The following is a 20,211-nucleotide window of genomic DNA, read 5'->3' as shown; positions in this document are numbered from 1 at the left end:
CACTTTTCCTTCTCATATTTGTTTTTCTTGGGGATGGTTTTGGTGACCACCTGCTGTGCAATGTTACAAACCTCAATCCATAGTTCTTCAGACTACCAGACCTAATCCCTTGAATCTATTTTTCATCTCCACTATATAATCATAAGGGGTTTGATTCGGGTCATGGCTGAATATTCTAGTGGTTTTCCTTACTTTCTTCAATTTAAGCCTGAATATTGCTTGCTTCTGCCCAAGCATTGGTGCCAGATCACCACCCACCACTCCCAGTGGGTGTGGAAGAAAAAAAAAAAAAAAACACGCAAATCGAGGGCTGTTGCACTGGGTTTTTGCTTGGCGATTCACATGTATAGGTGTGTGAACTTGATCAAATCCCTTAACCTCAGTTGTCTCATCTGGAAAATTGTGCACCATGATGATAATTCCACCTTCTAGATTTCATGTGTGCCTGCTGAGAACTGATAGGGCTTTTTGGGTTCCTGAGTCTGGAACAAATATGAATTAACCTCCCACCTGGAGAGAAGGGAATCTTCTGTTTAGAGGTTATGGCTGCCATCCCCAAGGCTAAATATAGATTCAACCCAAATGATCTCTATTTCTGAACCATGACACAGATCTCTGACTGAGCCGATGCTTCTGTTTTCTGGGCTCCAACAAGAGCTAATGATTACTGGCTCAGATTACTCCCTTCCCAGCCTTACCTGTCAGCCTTTCCTTGCCAATGACTTTTAGCCTGAAATTGCACTGCACAGAGAGTTGTAAGGCTTTTGGTCTCTTGTCAGTTTCCCACATCTCCAGCATAGCAACAAGTAGCTGTTATGGCTACTTGTCATAGCAACAACTGTGTCAACCTGTACAGTCCAATATCTTCCTGTTAAATGAAACTGTCCCCATTTGGCCACTCATGTTGAAATGACCTAAAGTTGCCTTAAAAAACCTTCCTGTGCTTGCTGTTTAATGACGAAATATGCGTGGACCTCATCTAGTTTTTTTCCCCAAGCACGATTCCAACCATGCAGTGAAGTAACCAGACTCTGAGTCACCTAACTACCCACAGGAATTGACCAAAGCAAACCATCCATTGTGCATTTCTTGCTTGCCCCAAAACACCACTGAAGTGATCTGCTGCAACAAAGGGATACGTTGGCATGTACACTCCAGAAGGGACACATTTTCTGCATTCGTTTTCCATCTAGTACAGAATGTTTACCACATTCCTTGCCCTCCAGCAGCTGGTCACCTGGTTTTTGCAGGCTCAGCCTAATCCACTTTCCTTCCACATCCCTCAGTAAAATCTATAGAACAAACTCAGCCAAAGTGCTTACTCTTGAAGATTTTTTTTTTTTTTTGAGAAAACAATGCTTCATAACACATTCAATATCTTGTGCTCCTTGCCTTGGATTCAAGGACCTGCACCAGAGAATCAGAAGCCTCCCCTTCCACCTAAATCTTTCTCCACTCCCACCAGGGACACAGGCTTCACTGGACACTCTGTTTTCATTGGTATTATTCAGTTACTATGTCATGCCTGACTCTTTGTGATTACATGTATGGCAACAGAACAGGCTTCCCTGTCTTTTACTATTTTGTGTAGTTTCCTCAAACTCATGTCCATTGAGTCGGTGATGCCATCTCACCATCTCATACTTTTGGTCCCTTTCCTTCTGCCTACAATCTTTCCCAGCATCAGGGTCTCTTCCAATGATCTGGCTATTCACATCAGATGGTGGAAGTGTTGGGGCTTCATCTTCAGCATCAGTCCTTCCAATGAATATTGCTCTATCACTTTCAAAACAAAACTCATGTTTTCAATCATATAACAAAATTGAGCATTGATAAAGTTTAATAGAACATGGATCTTGTCTTCTAGGAAATTCCAGCACTGCCGCCCTGCCTTTCTCTTACCATTCTCTCCATCTGGCATAGAATTGCTTCCCTACAGCTTCTCTAGCTTGAAACTGTCTGCCGATCCATCATTGTCAACTATCCAGGAATTGTTCCTTCCTCCTTCCCCAAAGACTTCTGCCTGCTCCCTGATTGTCCTCTGTACATCAGTTCAGTTCAGCCTCTCAGTCATGTCCAACTCTTTCCTATATCATGGGGTGCAGCATGCCAGAGTTCCCTGTCCATCACCAACTCCCACAGCTTGCTCAAACTCATGTTCATCAAGTCGGTGAAGCCACCCAACAGTTTTGTCTTCTGTCTTCCCCTTTGCCTCCTTCCTTTAATCTTTCCCACCATCAGGGTCTTTTCTAATGAGTCAGTTCTTCCCATCAGGTGGCCAAAGTATTGGAGTTTCAGCGTCAGCATCAGTCCTTCCAAAGAACAGTCAAGACTGATTTCCTTTAGGAGGGACTGGTTGGATCTCCTTGCAGTTCAAGGGACTCCCAAGAGTCTTGTCCAACACCACAGTTCAAAAGCATCAGTTCTTTGGTACTCAGCTTTCTTTATGGTCCAACTCTCACATCCACCCATGACTTCTGGAAAAAGCCATAGCTTTGACTATGCAGATGTTTAGTGGTAAAGGAGAATCTCTGCTTTTTAGTATGCTGTCAAGGTTTTTCATGTTTTTTTTTTTCCTCTGAGGAGCCAGTGCCTTTCCTTTCACAGCAGCAGTCGCTGTCTGCAGTGATTTTGGATCCAAAGAAAATAAAGTTTGTCACTGTTTTCATTGTTTTTGCATGTATGTGCTATGAAGTAATGGAACTGGATGCAATTATCTTTGTTTTATGATCTCTACATACCACATCAAAGCCATCTGCAAGAAAATGAAATGCAAAAAGGCAAAATGGTTGTCTGAGGAGAAGTTAAAAATAACTTAAGAAAGAAGAGAAGCAAAAGTCAAACTAGAAAAGAAAGACATACCCATGTGAAGGTAGAGTTCCAAAGAATTGAAAGAAGACTATTTAAAAAAGACTTTCTAAGTGATTAGTACAAATAAATAGAGGAAAACAATAGAATGAGAAAGATCAGAGATCTGCTCAAGAAAATGAGAGGCAGGGAAGGAAAATTTCATGCAAGTTGGGCACAATGAAAGCCAGAAATGGCATGGATCAAGCAGAAGCAGAATATATAAGAAGAGGTTGAGAGAATATATAGAAGAACTATACAAAAAAAAAAAAAAAAAGATATTAACGACCCAGATAACCACGATGGTGTGATCACTCACCTAGGGCAAGACACCCTGTAATGTGAAGTCAAGGGGGGCCTTCAGAAGCATAACTATGAGCAAAGCTAGTGGAGGTGATGGAATTGCAGGTGAGCTATTTGAAATCCTAAGAAATGACGCTGTTGTGCTCGCTTCAGCAGCACATATACGAAAATTGGAAAGATACAGAGAAGATTAGCATGGTCCCTGCGCAAGGATGACACGCAAGTTCTCAAATTCTCCAGCAACACAGGAACATAGCCCTGAGCGTCAACTTAGAGGCTGCCCAAAGTCACACCAAACACATAGACCCATCTCAAAACTAATTACTGGGCACTCCATTTAACTCCAGAGAGAAGAAGTTCAGTTCCATGCACCAGAACACCAAAGTAAGCTTCCCTAACCAGGAAACCTTGACAAGACAATCGTCCAACCCCACCCACTGGGTGAAACCTGCACAATAAAAAGGAACCACAGACCTCCAGAATACAGAAAGCCCACTCCAGACACAGCAATCTAAACAAGATGAAAAGGCAGAGAAATACCCAACAGGTAAAGGAACATGAAAAATGCCCACCAAGTCAAACAAAAGAGGAGGAGATAGGGAATCTACCTGAAAAAGAATTTAGAATAATGATAATGAAAATGATCCGAAATCTTGAAAACAAAATGGAGTTACAGATAAATAGCCTGGAGACAAAGATTGAGAAGATGCAAGAAATGTTTAATAAAGACCTAGAAGAAATAAAAAAGAGTCAGTTAAAAATGAATAATGCAATAAATGAGATCAAAAACACTCTGGAGGGAACCAAGAGTAGAATAACGGAGGCAGAAGATAGGATAAGTGAGGTAGAAGATAAAATGGTGGAAATAAATGAAGCACAAAGGAAAAAAGAAAAAAGAATAAAAAGAAATGAGGACAACCTCAGGGAACTCTGGGACAATGTGAAATGCCTCAACTTTCGAATCATAGGATTCCCAGAAGAAGAAGACAAAACGAAAGGCCATGAGAAAATACTCGAGGAGATAATAGCTGAAAACTTCCCTAAAATGGGGAAGGAAATAGCCACCCGAGTCCAAGAAACCCAGAGAGTCCCAAACAGGATAAACCCAAGGCGAAACACCCCAAGACACATATTAATCAAATTAACAAAGATCAAACACAAAGAACAAATATTAAAAGCAGCAAGGGAGAAACAACAAAGAACACACAAAGGGATTCCCATAAGGATAACAGCTGATCTATCAATAGAAACCCTCCAGGCCAGAAGGGAATGGCAGGACATACTTCAAGTAATGAAAGAGAATAACCTACAACCTAGATTACTGTACCCAGCAAGGATCTCATTCAGATATGAAGGAGAATTCAAAAGCTTTACAGACAAGCAAAAGCTGAGAGAATTCAGCACCACCAAACCAGCTCTTCAACAAATGCTAAAGGATCTTCTCTAGACAGGAAATGCAGAAAGGTTGTATAAACGTGAACCCAAAACAACAAAGTAAATGGCAACGGGACCACACCTATCAATAATTACCTTAAATGTAAGTGGGTTGAATGCCCCAACCAAAAGACAAAGACTGGGTGAATGGATACAAAAACAAGACCCCTATATATGCTGTCTACAAGAGACCCACCTCAAAACAAGAGACACATACAGACTAAAAGTGAAGGGCTGGAAAAAAATATTTCACGCAAACGGAGACCAAGAGAAAGCAGGAGTTGCAATACTCATATCAGATAGAATAGACTTTCAAATAAAGGCTGTGAAGAGAGACAAAGAAGGACACTACATAATGATCAAAGGATCAATCCAAGAAGAAGATATAACAATTATAAATATATCTGCACCCAACATAGGAGCACCACAATATGTAAGGCAAATGCTAACAAGTATGAAAGGGGAAATTAATAGTAACACGATAATAGTGGGAGACTTTAATACCCCACTAACAACTATGGATAGATCAACTGAAAAGAAAATTAAAAAGGAAACACAAACTTTAAAAGACACAATGGACCAGCTAGACCTAATTGATATCTATAGGACATTTCACCCCAAAACAATCAATTTCAACTTTTTCTCAAATGCACACAGAACCTTCTCCAGAATAGATGACATCCTGGGCCATAAATCTAGCCTTGTTAATTCAAAAAATTGAAATCATTCAACTCATCTTTTCTGACCACAGTGCAGTAAGATTAGGTCTAAATTACAGGAAAAAATTGTTAAAAATTCAAACATATGGAGGCTAAATAACACGCTTCTGAGTAACCCACAAATCATAGAAGAAATCAAAAAAGAAATCAAACTATGCATAGAAACGAATGAAAATGAAAACACAACAACCCAAAACCTATGGGGCACTGTAAAAGCAGTGCTAAAGGGAAGGTTCATAGTATTAAAGGCTTATCTTAAGACGCAAGAAAAAAGTCAAATAAACAACCTCACTCTACACCTAAAGCAACTAGAGAAGGAAGAAATGAAGAAACCCAGGGTTAGTAGAAGGAAAGAAATGTTAAAAATTAGGGCAGAAATAATTACAAAAGAAACGAAAGTGACCATAGCAAAAATCAACAAAGCTAAAAGTTGGTTTTTTTAAAAGAGAAACAAAATTCACAAACCGTTAGCAAGACTCATCAAGAAACAAAGGGAGAAGAACCAAATCAACAAAATTAGAAATGAAAATGGAGAGATCACAACAGACAACACTGAAATACAAAGGATCATAAGAGATTACTACCAGCATCTCTATGCCAATAAAATGGACAACTTGGAAGAAATGGGCAAATTCTTAGAAAAGTATAACTTTCCAAAACTGAACCAGGAAGAGAGAGAAGATCTTAACAGACCCATCACAAGCAAGGAAATCGAAACTGTAATCAGAAATCTTCCAGCAAACAAAAGCCCAGGACCAGATGGCTTCACAGCTGAATTCTACCAAAAATTTAGAGAAGAGCTAACACCTATCTTACTCAAACTCTTCCAGAAAACTGCAGAAGAAGGCAAACTTCCAAACTCATTGTATGAGGCCACCATCACCCTAATTCCAAAACCAGACAAAGATGTCAAAAAAAAAAAAAAAAAAGAAAAGAAAAGAAAAAGAAAACCAAAGGCCAATATCACTGATGAACATAGATGCAAAAATCCTTAACAAAATTCTAGCAAACAGAATTCAACAACATATTAAAAAAATCATACACTATGACCAAGTGGGCTTTATCCCAGGAATGCAAGGATTCTTTAATATCCACAAATCAATCAATGTAATACACCACATTAACAAATTGAAAGATAAAAACCATATGATTATCCCAATAGATGCAGAAAAAGTCTTTTACAAAATTAAACACCCAATTATGATTAAAACTCTCCAGAAAGCAGGAATAGAAGGAACATACCTCAACATATTAAAAGCTACATATGACAAACCCATAGCAAGCATTACCCTCAATGGTGAAAAATTGATAGCATTGCCCTTGAAATCAGGAACAAGACACGGGTGCCCACTCTCACCACTACTATTCAACATAGCTTTAGAAGAGTTGGCCACAGCAATCAGAGCAGAAAAAGAAGTAAAAGGAATCCAGATAGGAAAAGAAGAAGTGAAACTCTCACTGTTTGCAGATGACATGATCCTCTACATAGAAAACCCTAAAGACTCTACCAGAAATTAATAGAGCTAATCAACGAATATAGTAAAGTTGCAGGATATAAAATAAACACACAGAAGTCCCTTGCATTCCTATACACTAACAAAGAGAAAACAGAAAGAGAAATTAAGGAAGCAATACCATTCACCATTGCAACAAAAAAGAATAAAATACTTAGGCATATATCTACCTAAAGAAACAAAAGACCTATACATAGAAAACTATAAAACACTTATGAAAGAAATTAAAGAGGACACAAACAGATGGGGAAACATACCGTGTTCATGGATTGGAAGAATCAATGTTGTCAAAATGGCTATTCTACCCAAAGCAATCTATAGATTCAATGCAATCCCTATTAAGCTACCAATGGCATTTTTCACAGAATTAGAACAAATAATTTCTCAATTTGTATGGAAATACAAAAAACCTCGAATAGCCAAAGTAATCTTGAGAAAGAAGAATGGAACTGGAGGAATCAACCTGCCTGACTTCAGACTATACTACAAAGCCACAGCCACCAAGACAATATGGTACTGGCACAAAGACAGAAATGTAGATCAATGGAACACAATAGAAAGCCCAGAGATAAATCCACGAACCTATGGACACCTTATCTTTGACAAAGTAGGCAAGGATATACAATGGAAAAAAGACAACCTCTTTAACAAGTGGTGCTCGGAAGCTGGTCAACCATTTGCAAAAGAATGAAACTAGAACACCTTCTAACACCATACACAAAAATAAACCCTAAATGGATTAAAGATCTAAATGTAAGACCAGAAACTATAAAACTCCTAGAGGAGAACATAGGCAAAACCCTCTCCGACATAAATTACAGCAGGATCCTCTATGACCCTCCTCCAAGAATATTGGAAATAAAAGCAAACATAAACAAATGGGACATAATGAAACTTAGAAGCTTTTGCACAACAAAGGAAACTATAAGTAAGGCAAAAAGACAGCCCTCAGATTGGAAGAAAATAACAGCAAGTGAAGCAACAGACAATGGGTTAATCTCAAAAATATACAAGCAACTCCTGCAGCCCAATTCCAGAAAAAATAAATGACCCAATCAAAAAATGGGCCAAAGAACTAAACAGACATTTCTCCAAAAAAGACATACAGATGGCTAACAAACACATGAAAAGATGCTCAACATCACTCATTATCAGGGAAATGCAAATCAAAACCACAATGAAGTAACATTATACGCCAGTCAGGATAGCTGCTATCCAAAAGTCTACAAGCAATAAATGTTGGAGGGGGTGTGGAGAAAAGAGAGCCCTCTTACACTGTTGGTGGGAATGCAAACTAGTACAGCCGCTATGGAGAACATTGTGGAGATTTCTTAAAAACTGGAAAAGAACTGCCATATGACCCTGCAATGCCACTTCTGGGCATACACACTTAGGACACCAGATCTGAAAGAGACACGTGCACCCCAATTTCATCACAGCACTATTTATAATAATCAGGACATGGAAGCAACCTAGATGCCCATAAGCAGAAGAATGGATAAGGAAGCTGTGGTACATATACACCATGGAATATTACTCAGCCATTAAAAAGAATTCATTTGAATCAGTTCTAAGGAGATGGATGAAACTGGAGCCCATTATACAGAGCGAAGTATGCCAGAAAGATAAAGACCAATACAGGATACTAATGCATAGATATGGAATTTAGAAAGATGGTAACAATAACCCTATGTGCAAAACAGAAAAAGAGACACAGATGTACAGAACAGACTTTTGGACTCTGTGGGAGAAGGCGAGGGTGGGATGTTTCGAGAGAATAGCATCGGAACATGTATATTATCTATAGTGAAACAGATCACCAGCCCAGGCAGGATGCATGAGACAAGTGCTCAGGCCTGGTGTACTGGGAAGACCCAGAGGGATCGGGTAGATAGGGAGGTGTGAGGGGAGATCGGGATGGGGAATACATGTAAATCCATGGCTGATTCATGTCAATATATGACAAAAACCACTACAATAGTGTAAACTAATTAGCCTCCAACTAATAAAAATAAATGAAAAAAAAAATACATTAGTTTAAAAAAAAAAAAAAGACATGATGCTATTAAAGTGCTGCTCTCAATATGCCATCAAATTTGGAAAACTCAGCAGTGGCCACAGGACTGGAAAGGTCGTTTTGATTGCAATCCCAAAGAAAGGCGATTTCAAAGAATGTTCAACTACCACACAGTTGCACTCATCTCATATGCTACCAAAGTAATTTCTCCAAGCAAGTGTTCAACAGTACATCAACTGTGAAATTCTATATGTTCTAGCTGGATTTAGAAAAAGCAGAGGAACCAGGGATCATTTGTCAACATCCACTGGATCATAAAAAAATCAAGAGAATTCCAGAAATACACCTACTTTTGCTTTATTGACCATGCAAAAGACTTTGACTGTGGATAACAACAAACTGTGGACAACTTACATAGATTGGAATACCAAACCATCTTACCTACTTTCTGAGAAATCTGCATGCAAGTCAAGAAACAACAGTTAGAACTGAACATGGATCAACAGACTGGTTCCAAATCAGTAAAGGAGTATGTAAGGATGTATATTGTTGAGAGAGTCAATTCCTAGGCAGATTGATAAGAAGTCCAGGGGTTCCCAAGGAGAGAGGTGTCTGGAATAATCATGGAGAAAGAAAGGATAAGCTTTTTTTGTCCCTCTACATTCCTTAGGATCATATAATGATAATATATCCTGCTTGAGGACAGTCTCTGGAAAAAAAAAAAAAAAAAACTTTCCGGTTAATCCTGTTACCTTAAGGTGTAATTTATGAGAGTAGGTCTATTGAGGTCTTTACAACCTCCAGACATTATTTTGATTCACTGTAATAACTAATTAGAGAGCATATAACTCCATGGCTAACACTAACAAGGAGGTGCTATTTCTGCTCCCTTCTGATACCTATGTCATTAGCTTTCTCTATCTCCTTTATATTTTAATAAAACTTTATTACACAAAAGCTCTGAGCGATCAAGCCTCGTCTTGGGCCCCGGATTGAATTCTTCTACTCTGGAGGCCACGAATCCCGGCATCTTTGCATGGTTCAGCAACAGCCTTTCATCTTGGGGGGATTCTTCAGGACAAGGTAAGGATGCTTGGAGCTCTAGTTCCTTGTTCTCCTAGCGAACACATTTTCTGCTCTACTTTACCAACTCTATGGTATGCTTGTGTGAATGAATGACACACCCTGCACAAAGCACGTGTGGAGCCCTGCCCTGCGGTTCCATGGTGACCTCACATGGCTTATGGCAGATACCTGTTGGGGGTTTAAACTGACCTGCCAATGCCAAGAGACACCCATGGCTTGTTTGGGGGACACACCTGAAATGGGCAAAGCGTGTGGACTGAACTCTCCTTTTCGGTCAAACTTGTTGGTGTCTTTGACCATTTCAGAACTCCTTGGAATTAGAAGTAATAACCTAATCTGTTGGATCATAGACTGTCAAGGGGCTTGTGATCTATGCTATTACTGTGCATGATGACTTCAGTCCCAAACTTGGATTGGTAGTCAGGAAACGCCTAGCCTTGCTACACATGGAAAGTTTGGAAGCTAGATGGAACTCTAGCTTCAAGAGCATCTCTGAGGTTAAAGATTACTCAGATAGTAACTACAGGGGATTCCCCCCCACCCACTTTGGTAATGCTGGCTCTGAATGGACCAGAGGAGACTCTTAGACTGGTGTGGTGATGCTTAGGAGTCTCTTATATTGGTGTGGTAAGGCTTGGAAGGAACATCTCAGTTTTATGTTTTTATTGGTCATATTGTGGTCAGGAATTTATTCAGGGTCATGCCCAAGCACTCAGGTGACGAGAATGTTTCCCCCAGCAGTTAAGCCTGGGAGGCATTCTGGAAGCTTACTCTGATTGCACGCTGGGTGGCATCAGAGGCAAGCAAAGTTTTAATGGTGAGGAGCTGCACGTCATTCAGGGATACCATCAAGTCTACCCCTGGTGCATTTCTACCCCATCTCAGTGGTAGTACTCGGAGGGAGGGGTAGGTCGCCTGTGTCGGTAAGGGACCGACTAAGTCTGACCAGGAAAGAAAAGCTTCAGTGTAAATTCTGTCTATACCCCCTTCTAGAGCAGGCAGGGATGCCTCCAGTGGAAAGAGGGTGCTGGTCACTTTTTTTTCCTCTCTCTCTTACAGACGGGAGCTTAGAATTCCAGCCTCACTACTTTGAACTGTAACCTGAAAAACTGGGATAGATTTGATCCCCAAGGCTTAAAGAAGACACACCTGGTCTTCCTCTGTGATATTGCATGGCCACAGTATCCATTGGAGGACAGCAAATCGTGGCCAGATGGAGGGTCTCTTAAGTAAAATACTGTTTGAAAATTACACCAGTTCTAAAAAACAAAAAAGAAAGAAAATTACACCAGTTCTGTAGAAAACAAGGGAAATGGGTAGAAGTAGCATATGTGCTGCCCTTTATCTCTCTGTGAAATATGCCAGACTTAGGTCCTAAGGGTATAGATTTGGGTGTGAAACCTTCAGCTCCCTCCTGTCCTCCTACTTTGCTAGATGAGATGGAGGACAGGAGACAAAGAGATAAGGAAAAGCAGGTTTCTCCAATCTATCCCTTGGATCATATGCACAGAGCAGCCAGAGAGACTGAGGAACAGGCACACAAGCTGTTGTTCTTCATGAAGCACCAACCAGGAGAAATAATCAGTCTATGAGAGTTAATAAGCCTTTTTCTTATCAAGAACTACAAAAAATCAAGGAGGATCTTGGAGACTATTTAGAGGACCCAGAAAAATGTATTTTTTAAAGGTGTTACTCTGCATTATGACCTTACTTGGAAGGATGTGATGTATGTCTTGGGACAAAGGCTGACTCCCAACTCAAAGACTCGAGTTTGGGGGAAAGTGGTTGCTTATGGAGATGAATGGTTTGGTATTGAATAAGTAGTGAAGAGGGAGGATGGGATAAATGCCCTCTGAACTGGAAATCAGGCAGTCACAACTACAGAACCAGACTGGGACTACAACACAGCTAAAGTAAGATGGGGTCATTCATTTTGTCAGATGTGTTCTTGAAGGACTCAGGCAGGCATGTGCTAAGCCTTTCAGTTCAGTACAGTTCAGTTCAGTGACTCAGACTCTTTGTGACCCCATGAATCATAGCACACCAGGCCTCCCTGTCCACCAGCAACCTCTGGAGTTTACTCAAACTCATGTCCATCGAGTTGGTGATGCCATCCAGCCATCTCATCCTCTGTGCTCCACTTCTCCTCCTGCCCCCAAGCCCTCCCAGCATCAGGGCCCATTCCAATGAGTCAACTCTACTCATGAGGTGGCCAAAGTACTGGAGTTTCAGCTTCAGCATCAGTCCTTCCAATCAAAATCCAGGAGTGATCTCCTTTAGGATGGACTGGTGGGATCTCCTTGCAGTCCAATGGACTCTCAAGTCTTCTCCAACACCATAGTTCAAAAGCATCAATTTTTTGGTGCTCAGCTTTCTTCACACTCCAACTCTCACATCCATATATGACCACTGGAAAAATATAACCTTGACCAGACAGACCTTTCTTGGCGAAGTAATGTCTCTGCTTTTTAATATGCTATCTAGGTTGGTCATAAATTTCCTTCTAAGGACTAAGCGTCTTTTAATTTCATGGCTACAATCACCATCTGCAGTGATTTTGGAGCCCCAAAAAATAAAGTCTGACACTGTAGCCACTGTCTCCCCATCTATTTCCCATGAGGTGATTGAACCAAATGCCATGATCTTAGTTTCTGAATGTTAAGCTTTAAGCCAACTTTTTCAGTCTCCTCTTTCACTTTCATCAGAGGCTTTTTAGTTCCTGTTCACTTTCTACCATAAGAGTGGTGTCATCTGCATATCTGAGGTTATTGGTATTCCTCCCAGCAATCTTGATTCCAGTTTGTGCTTCTTCCAGCCCAGCGTTTCTTGTGATGTACTCTGCATATAAGTTAAATAAGCAGGGTGACAATATACAGCCTTGACATACTCCTTTTTCTGTTGGTAAGCAGTCTGTTTTTCCATGTCCAGTTCTAACTGTTGCTCCCTGACCTGCATACAGGTTTCTCAAGAGGCAGGTTAGGTGGTCTGGTATTCCCATCTCTTGAAGTATTTTCCACAGCTTATTGTGATCCACAGAGTCAAAGGCTTTGCCGTAGTCAGTAAAGCAGAAATACATGTTTTTCTGGAACTTTCTTGCTTTTTCAATGATCCAGTGGATGTTGGCAATTTGATCTCTAGTTCCTCTGCCTTTTCTAAAACCAGCTTGAACATCTTGACGTTCTCGGTTCACGTATTGCTGAAGCCTGGCTTGGCCTTTAAACTATGTCAAATTAGCAGACATAGAACAGGAGGAGAAGGAAGCTCCTGGTAAATTCCTTGATAGACTGAGAGAAGCCCTTCACATATTCACTAAGATTGATCCTGAAAGTGAAGAGGGACAAGTGATCTTAAAGGATAGATTTCTCACTCAGTTGGCTCCAGATATCCGCTGTAAGCTATTAAAACGTGCCTATGGACCAAGTCAGACTTTACATACTCTGTTCCAACTGGCTCAGACAGTCTATTATGGTACAGAAAATAAGGAAACAAAAGAAAGTCAGAAAAGGACAAGAGAACAGGCAGTAGCTCTCGCAATGGCTATGAAAACCATTCTTAAACAGCCTGAGAAAAGTGCACAGAGGGACCTAGGTGAAAAGAATGGGCTTTCTATTATTGTGGAAAGGAGGGGCACCTCAAGCGAGATTGCTCTCAGGCATCCAAGCCACCCATGGCTCCATGTCCTGTCCACAAGGGACGACACTGGAAGAGATGGCCCCCAGAGGCATAGGCTTCAAGTGTCAGACTCTCAAGACAATCAGGACTGAATGTTCTCGCAGGTCCCCACACAAGCTCCTTTCCTAATTACCCCTGAGGAACCCTGGACATTAATAACTGTGTGGGGGCCAATCTGTCGATTTCCTTTTAGATACTGCGGCAACTTACTCCATGCTTACTGAAGCCCCTGGCCCACTTTCTTCTTGATATGCTTCCGAAATGGGACTGTCTGGATGAGCGAAGAGGTATTACTTCAGTATTTTTTCGTAAGTTGTGAGTTACTCTGTGCTATTTTCACATGTGTTTCTGATTGTGCCAGAGTCTCCCTCACTCCTTTTGCAGAGGGGTATACTGAGTAAGGCCCATGCCTCTGTTTTCATGAATTTGGAGCCTTCCCTTTCTCTCTCTTGAATTGAACAAAATGTAAATCCTAGAGTATGGGCTCATGGAAAATCTGTGGGTCATGCACAAAATGCTATTCCTGTAGTTGTCAACATCAAAGACCCACACTTATTTCCACATAAGAAGCAGTATCCACTGAAACCTGAGATTAAGGAAAGGTTAAAACCCATCATTGAGAATTTAAATGAGCAGGGACTATTAATTCCCTGTAACAGTCGATGCAACACTCCTATTTTGGGTATAAAGAAATCAAACAGTAAATGGAGACTAGTTCAAGATTTACAAAGAATAAATGAGGCTGTAGTTCCTTTACACCCTGTGGTGCCTTATCTTACATGCTATTGTCTGAAATTAGTGAACAAGCCAAATATTTCTCAGTAATTGATTTAAAAAGTGCCTTCTATTCAGGGCCTTTGGCAGAGGAAAGTCAATTTTTATTCATCTTTAAGGACCCTACACAGTCAGCTTCTCAGTTAACCTGGATAGTTTTGCCCCAGGGATTTCGTGACAGTCCTCACTTATTTGGAGAAAGTTTGTCATGGGATCTACAAAACTTCTTAACCCCAAAGCAGTGGTGTTACAATATGTAGATTACATTTTGCTCTGTGCTGAGACAGAGGAAGCTTGTTCATGAGCCTCAGAAGGCTTCTTAAAACTTTCTGGCAGGCTGCGGTTACAAGGCATCAAGAAAGAAGGCTCAGCTTTGTCAACATTCTGTTAGATATCTGGGCTTAATCATATCAGAAGAGACTAGGGCCATAGGCCCGGAGAGAATTATACCTATACTAAATCATCCCCTACCTATGACTTTAAGAGAAAGATGTCACAAAAAAAGAAAACTACAGGCCAATATGACTGATGAACATAGATGCAAAAATCCTTAACAAAATTCTAGCAAACAAAATCCAGCAAAATATTAAAAAAATCATACATCATGACCAAGTGGGCTTTATCCCAGGAATGCAAGGATTCTTTAATATCCACAAATCAATCAATGTAATACACTACATTAACAAATTGAAAAATAAAAACCATATGATTATCTCAATACATGCCGAAAAAACCTTTGACAAAATTCAACAGCCATTTATGATTAAAACTCTCCAGAAAGCAGGAATAGAAGGAACATAATAAAAGCTATATATGACAAACCCACAGCAAGCATTACCCTCAATGGTGAAAAATTGAAAGCATTTCCCCTGAAATCAGGAACAAGACAAAGGTGCCCACTCCCACCACTACTATTCAAGATACTTTTGGAAGTTTTGGCCACAGCAATCAGAGCAGAAAAAGAAGTAAAATGAATCCAGATAGGAAAAGAAGAAGTGAAACGCTCGCTGTTTGCAGATGACATGATCCTCTACATAGAAAACCCTAAAGACTCTACCAGAAAATTACTAGAGCTAATCAATGAATATAGTAAAGTTTCAGGATATAAAATTAACACACAGAAATCTCTTGCATTTCTATACACTAACAATGAGAAAAGAGAAAGAGAAATTAAGTGCAGATATCTTTTTATAATGTCATTACCTTTTTCAACCTTTCCTGAGGATCAGAGTCTCCAGGAACAGAGTAAGTGATATTCTTTTCCCAGATCTTTAGACATCCCCTGAGTTACAGCAGCTTTAAAGGCGGAGCCATTGTCACTCTGAAGGCTCTGTGGCAGTCCAAACCTGAGGATAATTTCAAGGATTAAAATCTTTATAATCTCCTTGGCTTGTTCACTACGACATGGAAAAGCCTCAATCCATCCAGTAAAAGTATCCACCCAAACTTGTAAGCAAGAATATCCATTAGCTTTTGGCATATGAGTACAATCAATTTACCAGTCCTCTGCAGAATTCTTTCCACGTCATGGTAATCCAGATTTTGCTAGCTTTTCAGTCTTTGGGTAATTTTTCTGATATACCTTACACCTTTTTGATAAGGTTCTTCAAAGTTTTCATTACATTTTTACCTTCAAACAAACGAGAAGCCATCTGGTAAGTACTCTCGGCACCTAAATGAAAACTCTGGTGTAAACCCTTAAGAATTTTCCATTGAGCACTTTCAGGAATTATTAAACGTCCATCCTCAGACTGTAACCATCCTTTGTCAGTAATATTTGCTCCTCTTTTCTCATATCTTTCTAATTCTTCCTCAGTATATTGTGGTTTTTCCTGTTCCACAGGACCTGTCCAGATCAAAGGTGTCTGCAGTGAGGGGGTTTCATAAAGTACCACTTTTCTGGCTTGACAGTCAGCCAGCTGATTACCTTCAGCTACTTTACTCCCATCCCTGTTGTGTCCTTTGCAATGCACAACAGCTACTTCTTTAGGACAACATATAGCAGTTAAAAGTATCTTGATCTCTCTGAAATGTTTAATACTTTCTTTTGTTGCTGTTTTAAACTGTTTCTTTCCATATAGCAGCATGAGCCTGTAAAATCAAATATGCATACTTAAATCAGTGTACATATTTACCTGCTGCCCTTTGTTTAACTCTAGAGCTTGGTTCAGAGCCACAAACTCTGATAACTGAGCACTGGTTCCCTGAGAAAGAGATTTTGCTTCTAAAACCTGTTCAGCAGTCACCAAGGCATAACCTGCTTTACACTCTCCATCCAGAACAAAAGAACCGCCATCAGTAAACATTTCCATATCAAGATTGTCTAATGGGTATCCATTAGATCCTCCCAAGCTGCATGGTTTAAAGTTAGGAATTGGGAACAATCGTGATCAAGTGTTTCATTTTCCTTCTCAGGAAGGAAAGTGGCAGGATTTAAATTTCCACAAACTTTAAGCTTAGTCCTTCTAACAATAATGACTGATATTTAAGAAGCCTACTATCTGTCATCCAAATATTAACCTTAGAATTTAAGATTCCACTCACATCATGAGAAGTCAATACAGTAAGTTTTTGTCCATTAATTATTTTTAAAGCTTCAGGTGCTAATAAAGACTCTACCCCAATTACTCTTATACAGTACGGCCACCCACGTGAAATTTCATCTAATTCTCTGCTTAGATAATCAGTAGTTTGCTGGTGAGGCCCTCGGGGTTGTATCAAAACTCCCAATGCCACATCTTTTCTTTCAGTGACAAACAAATTAAATTCTGACCCTGTGGGCAAGCTCAGAGCAGGAGCTTGGAGGAGGGCAATCTAAAAAACCTTAAAAGCCTTCTGAGTATCTTGAGACCAAACCAGTTTGTCAGTTTGGGCCTGCTGAGTTTCAGCTATACGTTTATATAAAGGCTTGGCAGGTTCCCCATTAGCCAGAATCCAAATGTGACAGTAGCCAGTGATTTCCAAAACCTTTCAATTCTCTTAAATTCATAGGTAGGGGATGATTTAGTATAGGTTTAATTCTCTCAGTTGCTATGGCCCTAGTCCCTTCTGATATGAGTAGACCCAGATGTCTAACAGATTGTTGACAAAGCTGAGCTTTTTCTCTTGATGCCTTGTTACTGCATCCTGCCAGAAAGTTTAAGAAGTCTTTGGAGGCTCGTGAACAAGCTTCTTCTGTCTCAGCACAGAGCAAAATATCATCTACATATTGTAATACCACCGCTTTGGAGCTATTAAAGTTTTGTAGATGCTGTGACTAACTTTCTCCAAATAAGTGAGGACTGTCATGAAATCCCTGGGGAAAACTATCTAGATTAACTGAGAAGCTGGCTGTGTAGGGTCCTCAAAGTCAAATATAAATTGACTTTCCTCTGCTAAAGGCACTAATAGAAGTCATCTTGCAAATCAATTACTGAGAAATATTTGGCTTGTTCAGGCATTTCAGGCATGTAAAGATTAGGTAGCACAGGGTTTAAAGGAACTACAGCCTCATTTATTCTTTGTAAATCTTGCACTAGTCTCCATTTACCATTTGATTTCTTTATACCCAAAATAGGAGTATTGCATTGACTCTTACAGGGGATTAATAGTCCCTGCTCCTTTAAATGCTCAATGATGGATTTTAACCCTTCCTTAACGTCAGGTTTCAGTGGATACTGCTTCTTATGTGGAAATAAGTGTGGGTCTTTGAGCTTGACATCTACAGGAATAGTATTTTGTGCTCAACCAACAGATTTTCTATCAGCCCATACTCTAGGATTTACATTTTGTTCAACCAAGGGAGAGAAAGGGAAGGCTCTATATTCATGAAAACAGAGGTATGGACCTTGCTCAATATATCCCTCCCCAAAAGGGGTGAGGGAGACTCTGGCACAATCAGAAACACGTGTGAAAATAGCACAGAGTAACTCACAACTTACAAAAAAAACCTGAAGTAATACCTTTTCGTTCGTCCAGACAGTCCCATTATGGAAGCAGATCTGGAAGAAAGTGGGCCAGGGGCTTCAGTAAGCATGGAGTAAGTTGCCCCAGTATCTAAGAGGAAATCGATGGATTGGCCCCCCCGCCACAGTTATTAATGCCCGGGGTTCCTCAGGTGTAATTAGAAAGGGAGTTTGTGTGGGGACCTATGGGCACATTCAGTCCTGATTGTCTTGAGAGTCTGACCCCTGAAACCTACACCTCTGGGGGCCGTCTCTTCCAGTGTGGTCCCTTGCGGACACGACATGGAGCCGGGGGCGGCTTGGATGCCTGAAGGCAATCTCGCTTGAGGTACCCCTCCTTTCCACAGTAATAGCAAGCCCATCCCTTTTCACCTAGGTCCCTCTGTGCATGTTTCTCAGGCTGTTTAAGAACGGTTTTCATAGCCAATGCGAGAGCTTCCACCTGTTCCCTTGTCCTTTTCTACTTTTCTTTCATTTCCTCATTTTCCCTACCATAATAGACTGTCTGAGCCAGTTGTAACAGAGTATGCAAAGACTGATTTGGTCCATACACCCATTTCAATAGCTTAAAGTGGGTATCTGGAGCCGACTGAGTGAGCAGTCTATCCTTTAAGATCATTTGTCCCTCTTCACTTTTGGGATCCATCTCAGTGAATCTGCGAAAGGCTTCTCTCAGTCTATCAAGGAATTTACCAGAAGCTTCCTTCTCCTCCTGTTCTATGTCTGCTAATTTGCCATAGTTTAAAGGCCAAGCCAGGCTTCAGCAATACGTGAACGTGAACTTCCAGATGTTCATGCTGGTTTTAGAAAAGGCAGAGGAACCAGAGATCAAATTGCCAACCTCTGCTGGATCATCAAAAAGGTAAGAAAGTTCAAGAAAAACATGTATTACTGCTTTATTGACTAGGCCAAAACCTTTGACTGTGTGGATCACAATAAATTGTAGAAAATTCTTCAAGAGATGGAAATACCAGACCACCTGACCTGCCCCTTGAGATATCTGTATGCAGGTCAGGAAGCAGCAGTTAGAACTGGACATGCAACCACAGACTGGTTCCCCATAGGAAAAGGAGTATGTCAAGGCTGTATATTGTAACCCTGCTTATTTAACTTATATGCAGAGTACATCATGAGAAACACTGGGCTGGAAGAAGCACAAGCTGGAATTAAGATTGCAGGGAGAAAAATCAATAACCTCAGATATGCACATGACACCACCCTTATAGCAAAAAGTGAAGAGGAACTAAAAATCCTTTTGATGAAAGTGAAAGAGGAGAGTGAAAAGTTGGTTTAAAGATTAACACTCAGAAAACTAAGAGCATGGCATCTGGTCCCACCAACTCATGGAAAATAGGTGGGGAGACAGTGGAAACAGTGTCAGGCTTTATTTTTGGGGGCTCCAAAATCACTGTAGATGGTGATTGCAGCCATGAAATTAAAAGATGCTTACTCAATGGAAGGAAAGTTATGACCAACCTAAATAGCATATTAAAAAGCAGAGACATTACTTTGCCAACAAAGGTCTGCCTGGTCAAGGCTATGGTTTATCCAGTGGTCATGTATGAATGTGACAGTTGCACTGTGATGAAAGTGGAGTGCCCAAAAACTGATGCTTTTGAACTATGGTGTTGGAGAAGACGCTTGAGAGTCCATTGGACTGCAAGGAGATCCAACCAGTCCATCCTAAAGGACATCAGTTCTGGGTGTTCATTGGAAGGACTGATACTGAGGCTGAAACTCCAGTACTTTGGCCACATCATGTGTAGAGTTGACTCATTGGAACGGACCCTGATGCTGGGAGCGGTTGGGGGCAGGAGGTAAAGGGGACGACAGAGGATGAGATGGCTGGGTGGCATCACCGACTCGATGGACATGAGTTTGAGTAAACTCTGGGAGTCGGT

At 40.6% G+C, this 20,211-nt stretch overlaps 2 pseudogenes; one reads left to right on the top strand and one right to left on the bottom strand.

Moving 5' to 3' along the window:
* Positions 1 to 20,211, bottom strand: part of LOC133067904 (pregnancy-associated glycoprotein 1-like) — a 100,325-nt pseudogene that overhangs the window by 65,134 nt on the left and 14,980 nt on the right.
* Positions 3,291 to 3,387, top strand: LOC133041130 (U6 spliceosomal RNA; annotated as a pseudogene).

The sequence above is a fragment of the Dama dama genome, chromosome 2, assembly GCF_033118175.1.
Source record: "Dama dama isolate Ldn47 chromosome 2, ASM3311817v1, whole genome shotgun sequence".
Taxonomy (NCBI): domain Eukaryota; kingdom Metazoa; phylum Chordata; class Mammalia; order Artiodactyla; family Cervidae; genus Dama; species Dama dama.
The sequence above is the reverse complement of the archived record's forward strand: the minus strand, read 5'-3'. Positions and strand labels throughout refer to the sequence as shown.